Here is a 9,501-nt window from a genome sequence, read left to right on the forward strand (position 1 = left end):
TTATATTACATCAAACATGAGTACATGATATTGTAATTATAATAAAAGAAACATGTTAGTTATGGTTTAGGTGGTGGGATAGCTAATTTGAAAGATGTTTTTATTTTACTGTGTAATTCCTAGTATGATTGATTATTACACAAGTAACTAAAAGATTTTAGGTAAAATATATACAAAGTATATTTATCATTGTTAGTTACCAATATTCATACTTGATTGATTTTCTAATTAATTTTTGTTCGAATTATGTAAGTAAGAAATACAAATAGGTAGACTACTCTTAAATTTTTATAAAAATCATACTACATACTACGTACTTTGTATAATGGATTATTCTTTTTATAAAAAGATAATCTTATATTGGTTATATTTGATACCAAATATAGAAAAGATATATATATATATATATATATATATATAATTTAAAAACATATTTCCTATGTATAGAATGAAATCTTTTTTATTTTCAGGAAAAAAAATCAAATATATTTTTGGGATAAATGTTAACAAAATAATTATAGAATCAAGTATTTTAACTTTTTTTTATATCTACTAGTTGAACCACCGCGTAGTCAACTTGGTATTATATATATATATATATATATATATATATATATATATATATATATATATATATATATATATATATATATATATATATATATATATATATATATATATATATATATATATATATATATATATATATATATATATATATATATATATATATATATATATATATATAAAGTTCTATTTTTTTTCTTTTGAGTTAAATACTTGTTTGTGGTTAAATGTTCCTTAATGTTGGTTATGTTTCATAATTTTTCAAATGTTGGTAAGCAATACGAGTATTTGTTTGTTTATTCCTTTTTACCTATGCAAGAGTACTTCACTTTTAGGTCATTTCTTTTTCTTCTTTAATTCTTTATTTTTTAAAAAGATAAAATTAGTTCATTAATAAAATAGTCATATGACATCTATAACATAAATCAAACTAACAAATAAAAAAATAATTTGGATCAACATAAATTCTATTTTATAAAAAACAAAAAATTATTTCCAAAGTCTTGTTTTATGTACTCTATATCCTATATCTATAATTACCTTTTAATTATCCACTTGTATTCTAAGGGTACATCCTTCTCATAAGAATTTTTCTTTTTGAAATTATACCAAATGTATCTGAACTTATTGAAATTTGACTTATTTAAGTTATATTTCCTACACGTAAAATTTATTTTTCGTTAAATTAAGTACTTAATGCTATTATAAAAATAAATACATAATGCTCGTTTTGTTCCCTTGAGTTATTCTATGTTAGGATCTATGTACTCCACTTTTTAAAAAAATATTTAGTAAAAACAAGTTAAGTGTATCAAAAATAAATTATGTTTATAAAATCCGTAATGAATTTATATACTCCGTATAATTGTAGTTTTGAGGTAATTATTAAACATAGGTCGAATTTCGATGGGATAAAAATAAATTATATAAGAAAATAATACTTGCTCCGCCCCTCTGTATTTTATTAAATGATGCATTTTTCTTAAACAATCAATTTTCATTAAATGATGTACTTTTCATTTCTGGTATGTTTTCACATTTTAATAATATATACTTCTCCTCTCATGGTCACATCTCTCACCTATTTCATTTTGTTTTCCTTACATTTACATTCTTTAAATAATTTAATAACTGCATTATTTTTTATTACAATGCGTTATTCTCGACTTTCTCCCCTTGTATCTTTTTTAAATAAAAGCAACTGATTCTCCTTAAACTCTGCGTCGGTCAAGGTGCACCATATAATGAAATACAAAGAAGTAGTAATTATCATATACTCGGTACTTCTCATGACTAATAAAATTAATACGGATTTTAATCAAATAACTACGTAAGATTTGCTTTAATTGGTGTCAATTCAAATTTCTTTAATTAGTTGGTTTTCGTATTTGTAACCTTATGTGCATTTTATTCACCATTTCTGAATGAGTTTCATCACCAATAATGTGACTTGAATGCAACTAACATGGTTGATCATTATTAGCTGAAATTAAGTCTTAGAGAAAATTAATTTTCAGATTACAAAAGTAGCGATCCACCAAATTAAAAAGGCCATATAATTAAAGTAATGGTATTAAACTAAAATTTGATATTTGCAAGTAGGTGATGGTGTAATGAATACGGAATTACAATTACAAAATTAAGAGTTAATTAAAAAAAAAAAGTATTTTGGAGGAACTATTTTTATTGAAAAAAAATATCACTCAAATTATCACACTCATTAATTCTTAATGTAATGTATAAAGGTAAAAAATTTATCCTTAAAATTTATTCATTAAAAAAGATCACACTATAAAATTAAAGTTAATCAAACATGTTAAAAGTTGTTAATGTACAAGTGGGTAGAAGTTACCCCGATGTACACGATATTATAGTATATCGTTATTTGATTAGTTAAAATCTTCTTCCCTACAATTTATGTATCACTTGTTACTACTATTTCTTACTCTGTACTCCTTCCGTTTCGAAATGATATGGACAATTTGACTTTTGATACTATTCACAAATTTCAATTTAACTATCATTTGTGATTTATTGTTAGGGAATATAGTCATGTGGGGTATTTTTTTTTATTTGTCACGATATATACTTTCGAAAGATCAACTTTTTATAATTATTTCGAATACAAATTAGTGATATTAATTAATGTTCAAACATTTACATTAGCAAGCGTGAAAAGATAAATTGTCCCTATTATTTCGATACGGGGGAGTATTAGTTAATATTTGTAGTTAGTCGATTGTTATTTTTATTTGATATCTAAAATTAAATTAATATAAACCAATAGAGGAAGTGACACGCATACATACACAAACTATAGGACCACATATTCTGCTTCAAAATCCTCTATCCCAGCATTTTTTGATAAAGAGTAATTTTCTATTATAGGCTTATAGGAACACAAACTCAATACAAAATAAGAGACATACTCCCTTTGTGTAATCCCCCGTAAATTTATAAATTTTATTAATATATTTTAACGTATATTATTTATATTTAAATAGAATTTATGAATTTTAAGTAATAAATATATAATTAACGTATATTTATTTTATTTTAAGTACGTTCTAAATATTTAACGATTTTTGAACTTTATTATATTTATATATTTAATGTATATTTAATTTTATTTAAATATATTCTAAACATTTTAACGATTTGTGCAATCACTACTACAAAACCCGTCATTTCTCGACGCTTTTTGAGCGAATTATCGACGCAAATAGGCGTCGAGAAAATTTATCTCGACGCTCTTACCCAGCGTCGAGAATTTGGCCGTAGAGAATTTCTCGACGCTCCTTTTCGTCGACGTTATCGACGCTTTCTACTGTCAAGGATTTTTGTTTAGACGCCTTTAGTAGTCGAGATTCTCGACGCAGTCTGTGGTCTATGTAGGAATATCGTCGCCTTTTTCCGTCGAGATATTTCTTCGCGGCTGCTTAATTAATTCAGCGGGTATTTTACTGTGACATACAATGGCGTCGAGATTTATTTTTTCATCTAAAAAAATTATATTTTTCTTATATATATTTAAATAACAAGTTAATTTGAAGGTGAAAAACAGTTAGAGAAAAGATGCTACAAAATCAAAATTTATTCTCATAAATAAAATTTAGTACCACATAACTTATAAGACTAGAACCAATCTGTCCAACAATGATATGAATGAATCACAAAGATTAATAATATCACCGAAAAATACAAGTAAAACTTGAAGCGAAGATTCTCTATATATGTTAACGAATTTACAAGTTGATGCTCAGTTGTAGTAACAACTATCATTAAAGAAGCCTGCAAATATGCACCACTAGATGAACGTCTGAGATGCTTCCAAGGCTAAAAACAGTTGTAATCTTGAGTAGTCCACTAGCTGCCATGTTTTGCCTGATTTCATTTCAAAAGAAAAGTAGATCAGCACTATATTGAATAATAAGCCCTGCATACATTAGAAAACATGATACATAATATTAATCACAAAGAAACAAAATTTAGACAGATGCAAGAAAATACGAAACTGAACCCAAATTAATTATCTCATGGGTCTGGCTTTATTGAGACACCAATCAATCTCAGTTTTGGGTCCATTGGAGGATGAAAGACCAGCTCTTAAGTTACTATTATACAACAAAAAACAAAGTGCATAAATTATTAAAAGGTTCATGAGTGTAATACGTACAAGCGTCCTTCATCACTATTTGATGTCGGCTTGGTCACGAATAAGCAATCGCATATGTAACAACCTAGCTAGTATCCGATCTCATATCAGAAGTAAAACAGGGAAGCAATGATAGAAAAAGATCATCGTATGACTTCCCTAGGAACATTTTCATCATGTCAAACAACACAGTTAAAGAGCTTGTGGCACTCTAAAGCATTGCGGTTCTGTTCAGTTATGTTGTACTATTCTGTTCTATTTGTACAATTTATAAAGCGTGGGAAGTCTGGGAACGCCTTATAAGTTGTATACAAGTGATACATGAGCATTACAACAAGAAAATTATTTCAGGTACTCAGTGAGAAGACAAGCTAAGTCCCTGATACAGTAGCTAAGTTGCTAAATTGGAGCAGACAACACTACAGGAAAAAGAAAAAATTGTATTGATGTAAATATTAATAGTATACAAGGATAACATATGTATACCTTGGCCAAATAACGAAGTAACATTTTTGCAGAAAAAAATGAACACTGGCAGCAAACAATCGTACATGTTCTAGGCTGTCAAAGCAAAGATCAATCACTAAGTGATAAACAGCTGAAGATCAGAAAAGTCTGCCTCAAGGAATACTTCATACAACCTCAATTAGGAGGACAACAAAGCAAAAATAGGAGAAATAAGCAACACATCAAAACATAATCCACTTTTCGTTACAAATTACCTCAAAAAAAAAGAAGGGCACCTCAATGATCTGGTATCTGAAATCAGGAAAGAAATTAATATTCTTCCAAAAATATCAAGAAAATATTACATTTATTATCTAAATGCACAAAATATAACCCCAACTTGAAGAAAACATACCCAAATATTACATTAAATAATTAGTTACATTTAAAAAAAATCTTAGAGAGTGTTAGGTTTAATGTTACAGATTGAAGAGTGTTTGTTATGTGAACAATGTTTCTCTTCTACGGTTAAACGCTATCAATATAGATCAAAGAGGTTTCCATGAGAGAAGAGAACACATAATCATTATTAAGAACCCTAACTTTACTGAAATCAAAAGCCAAAATAAAATCCAATCAGATGAAATCGGAAACAACAGAACAACCTTAGCTGAAGAGAAATCTGGTGTGGTACTTATAAAATCGAATGTCAGAGATGAACTTAAATAGTTGAGACATAGAACCGAGGAAAGAAGAGAAAAACTACAGAAAATCGTGAGTAATAGATTGATGTAGATCTGAAAATGAGAGGAACAACTCTAGAAAAATCGCTAGCAACAAATTGATATAGTTCTGAAGAGAAGAAGGAAGAGCAGCACTGTTAGGGTTTAGGCTTCGCAGATCGTGAAAATTGGGGAAAGGAAAGGTAGCGTTAAGGAAAAAATATACTCCGACATATCAACTCGTAACTGCGTTGAGAATTGATTTTTATTGGGCCACGCACTAAAATAACTGTGAAGGTCGTTAGTGGCGTCGAGGCCCTTTAGTCGAGAAATTGCGGGTTTTGTTGTAGTGAAGGGTTTGATTCACATTGGTTGCTAGGCTGGGCTCTCTATGCCTAAGAGAGAATTTGTTTATCATGAAGCTGTTTAATGATAACCCATTAAAGTTCGAATTCCATTTTTTAAAATGAATTTGTATCTCTAAGACTCTTCAAAGTATCATCTGAAGTCATGTAACAAAAAAATTGCAACTAATCCTACAAATAAATGAAATGAAAACTACCATTGCTTAAGAGAAGAAGAATAGAAAACAAGCAATCTCATTTTCACACATGAAAAACAGATACAGGACTGACACAGATTATTAGTTTTATCATCTCTTACCCCAGCACCCCTGGATGATGATTATTCACTTATAACTGCATGACACCAACTCCTCCACCCTTTTGGACGGCACTCTCCATTTGTATAATGTAACAGTCATTCGGCCATTCACTATGACCTCCTCAAAGCACTTGGATCTATCACATGTGTCAATTAGTATTAAAAGTCCATCCAAATAGCATAGATTAGCTAATCCAACAAAGATATGCTAGTAATTCTTCTTTCTTAGTTTCTTACCACAACGGTATCCGCAAGTGAAGAATGCAAAGTTCACCGCTACAGGAAGATGATCAACTATCAATGAAAGCGGCTCACACACCTGCCAAATTATGGATAAGAATACAAAAACAAGAAATATGTTTTAATGGGTTTTCATACTTAACCAGAATATAGTAAATTACTCTAGGAACTTTTTTTAAGTGAATGAAGTTAATCCCCTACAAAACTCTCTAGTTACAAGGAAATAATATACTCAATTGCCATGAAGACAATAGCCCTCATGTATGCACCTTAGAATGTCCTCTTGGACGTGTAGTCTAGATGTTGATGTATCAGTTAGTGAATTGATAGTTTTCTCATTATACAGTTTCCAAGTCTGAAATCTAGATATGTCATTAGAAAGTTGAAACCAAGAAAGTTAAAGAAGTTTAGACATTAATTTGAACAAGTATAATAACTTACATATCATAGGAAACTTGAGAAATTGTCTTGTTGTTCTTTTTGCCACAGACTATCTCCAGAATACATCATATTTCTCATACTCTCCACCGGCTGTTGTTGCGGTTGTCGTTCATCACAAATTAAAGATATAGCCTTCAAGCAAAATCTGCATAAAATCCAAGACATGATTTAAAAAGAGATAGCTTTATAACATTAAAGTCAAGTTATAATTTCTCTTCTCTTGTCCAACATAAGGAGTTGTACTATCCCTACTGTACCTTTATACCTCTTATAAGCCGAAACTGCGGCTTCAAGTACAAACTTTACTTGCTACTCTAATGTCTATACAAGAAAGAACAGAGTACTTGAAGGCTAAAGTGACCTGTAACACGATCCTGTATTCCCAATTGATAGTTCAAACTTTGTATCTCATCAATTTAACATCCTTTCGACAAATAAAATGGATTTAGGGAAATTACAAACCCTAGATTCATATGAAAAAATTCAAACAAAACAATCGAAATCGATGATTGAAATGCTACCTTCCACATTCCTTGAACAATCAATTCGCCCAGATAGAAACATAAATCCCAAATACACAAATTTAAACATGGAAGAACGAATATCAAACAAAATATGGGAGAAACGTTACCTAGCAAAAGACCCTAAATTGCAAGGTAGCTCACAAGATCTGCAAGTTGAGAGGTAGCGAGATAGAGAAACGCAACATAGAAAAATGAAGAATTGCTGAGCAAAATAGATGAACTAAGGAGATGAAAACGGTGAATGCGAATTTGAGATCTGAAAAGTGTTAGGGTTGAGAAATAATGGGCGTGAGAGTTTACCGGGGGGCGTTTTTTCTTTCTCCAAGATCACGTGCTCTATACGTGACATCTGACAAATATCTCGACGCTGTCCAACGCCAAGAGATTTTGCAGACAGAGTATCGTGTCGAGAAATAACGCGGACTCTAATTTTCCCTTGACGGGCTTTCACAGTGTCGAGCCCATACCGTCGAGATTCAGCGCATATTGTAGTAGTGAATCAAGAATAATTTAGAATTTTAAGTTGAAAAGAATTTGAATTACGAAAATCGATTGTATTTAGAAAACGATCCTATTCATCTTTGGATTCGAATCATAAAAGCCAAATCCTATTTTTAGCCCATTTTGCAAAGCCCAAATCATAAAAACCCAAAGCAATCTTTCTCTCCCTCTAATTCACGTGCAAACCCAAAAGAGAAAAGAAAAAGCAAAACCCTCATCTTCTCCCCTTGCAATCACGTGAACTCTCAAGCCCCAAGACTTTCCTCTTTCACGCTGCATCCCTTGCTTCGGCCAGCCGCCGGACCTTCGTCGCCGCCGGTAAGCTTGTCTCCCTCCCTTCGACCTTCTTCTTCGTCGTTCTCCTCCTTCACTATTTCTTCTTTGTTGGTTTCCTTTCGTTGTTCTCACCATTAACCCTCTCCTTGTTTCGGTTTCTCACAGCAACCACAACAACCACCATAGCCCGCCGCCGTACTCGCCGCCAGCGCAACCACCCTGTCGTCGCCTGACCGCGGCCCTTTGCTTGGTAGTCTCCTCCCCGTGTTTCTTTCTTTATTTCGTCCCCTCCTCAATTTTGTTTCGTGCCTGCTTCCCCTCTCACTGGTTTTCGTTATTGTGGAAGCCACACTCAACCACCGTGCGCCTCCGTGCCTCACCTCGCCGCCCACTCGCTGCCGCGCCTGCCCTAACGCCGGCCAACACCTCCTACTTCTTCTTTTTTGGTTATTTTCCCCTTCAATGTATTTAAATTATTATTTATCTTTTAATAAATTAATTAATGTTAATTTTCATGATTTAAATTATTGGTTTTGATGATGTACTTAGAATTCAGATTATATGTTGATATTATAAATTAGTTTATTTCAGATTTATTAATCATGTGTAAGTTAGGATTTTATTCATGTTTTGTCAAATTTAAATATATTTTCTTGAAGTAAATTTATAGTTTTTATGGTTTAAATATATATTTCAAATTATATGTACTGCATAATAAAGTTTTTAATTTTCAGATTTATATAATTTTGTTAAATGAGGATTTGAATTATTTAAAGAATGAAATTTAATGCTTTAATAGTTAGAAAATCATAGTATGATGTATATGAATTATTAAAGTAATTTTTTTATGATTTTAATCATATTAATTATGGTTTGGTGAAGTTTTAAACTATTTTATATTGCTGGAATTTTAAAAAGGGATGCTTTATTGAAGTTTATGATAATTGTTGATCATTAGTGTAGTAATCACTATGCTAGGAGGTTTAGTAGCTAAGTGTTGTCATTGGGGAATATTCTAATTATGTTTAGGAAGGGTTTGAAGCACCCTAATGTTGCTGAAAATTCAATGTGAGTTGATATGAATCTATATTGGTTGGTTTTAGGTGGAGAATTCTTTGTAGGAGACCCTTGAGATTGTTATAGTAGCCTATCAATTTGATTACACAAGGTACGTACATACCTGTGTGCTTGAAATGTGTGTGATTTGTTGAAACCATGTTGAAATTGTTGATGAACTTGGTTATGTTGAAAGTGCATGTTTAATATTGTAGGATGGACATGTTGAGCATATATATTTCGTTATGAGAATTATAACATATTAGTATGGATTATTGATGCAAGCATGTCAGTTGGGAACTTTATTTTATGTACATTGATTCAGATCGATTGATCGTTGTTCCCTTTTAGTTTTTCACTACTTTATGAGGGCCGAGGACCTTGTTTAGTAAGTTGAAACTTTATACCC

General features: G+C 30.9%; 1 long non-coding RNA gene across 15 annotated transcripts; it reads right to left on the minus strand.

The window, feature by feature from the left end:
• Positions 1-3,643: 3,643 nt before the first annotated feature.
• Positions 3,644-7,590, minus strand: LOC130462863 (uncharacterized). Of its 15 annotated transcripts, none has more exons than XR_008923715.1 (7): positions 7,367-7,587; positions 6,736-6,880; positions 6,292-6,373; positions 5,335-6,191; positions 4,945-4,981; positions 4,709-4,783; positions 3,644-3,951 (listed from the first exon to the last, which is right to left on the minus strand). It is a non-coding gene; the product is annotated as an uncharacterized lncRNA (long non-coding RNA). The 15 variants fall into 15 exon arrangements; XR_008923710.1 differs by having other exon boundaries at positions 6,055-6,191; positions 7,367-7,573; XR_008923709.1 differs by having other exon boundaries at positions 4,945-6,191; positions 7,367-7,589.
• Positions 7,591-9,501: the final 1,911 nt, after the last annotated feature.

The sequence above is a fragment of the Spinacia oleracea genome, chromosome 6 (assembly GCF_020520425.1).
Source record: "Spinacia oleracea cultivar Varoflay chromosome 6, BTI_SOV_V1, whole genome shotgun sequence".
NCBI lineage: Eukaryota > Viridiplantae > Streptophyta > Magnoliopsida > Caryophyllales > Amaranthaceae > Spinacia > Spinacia oleracea.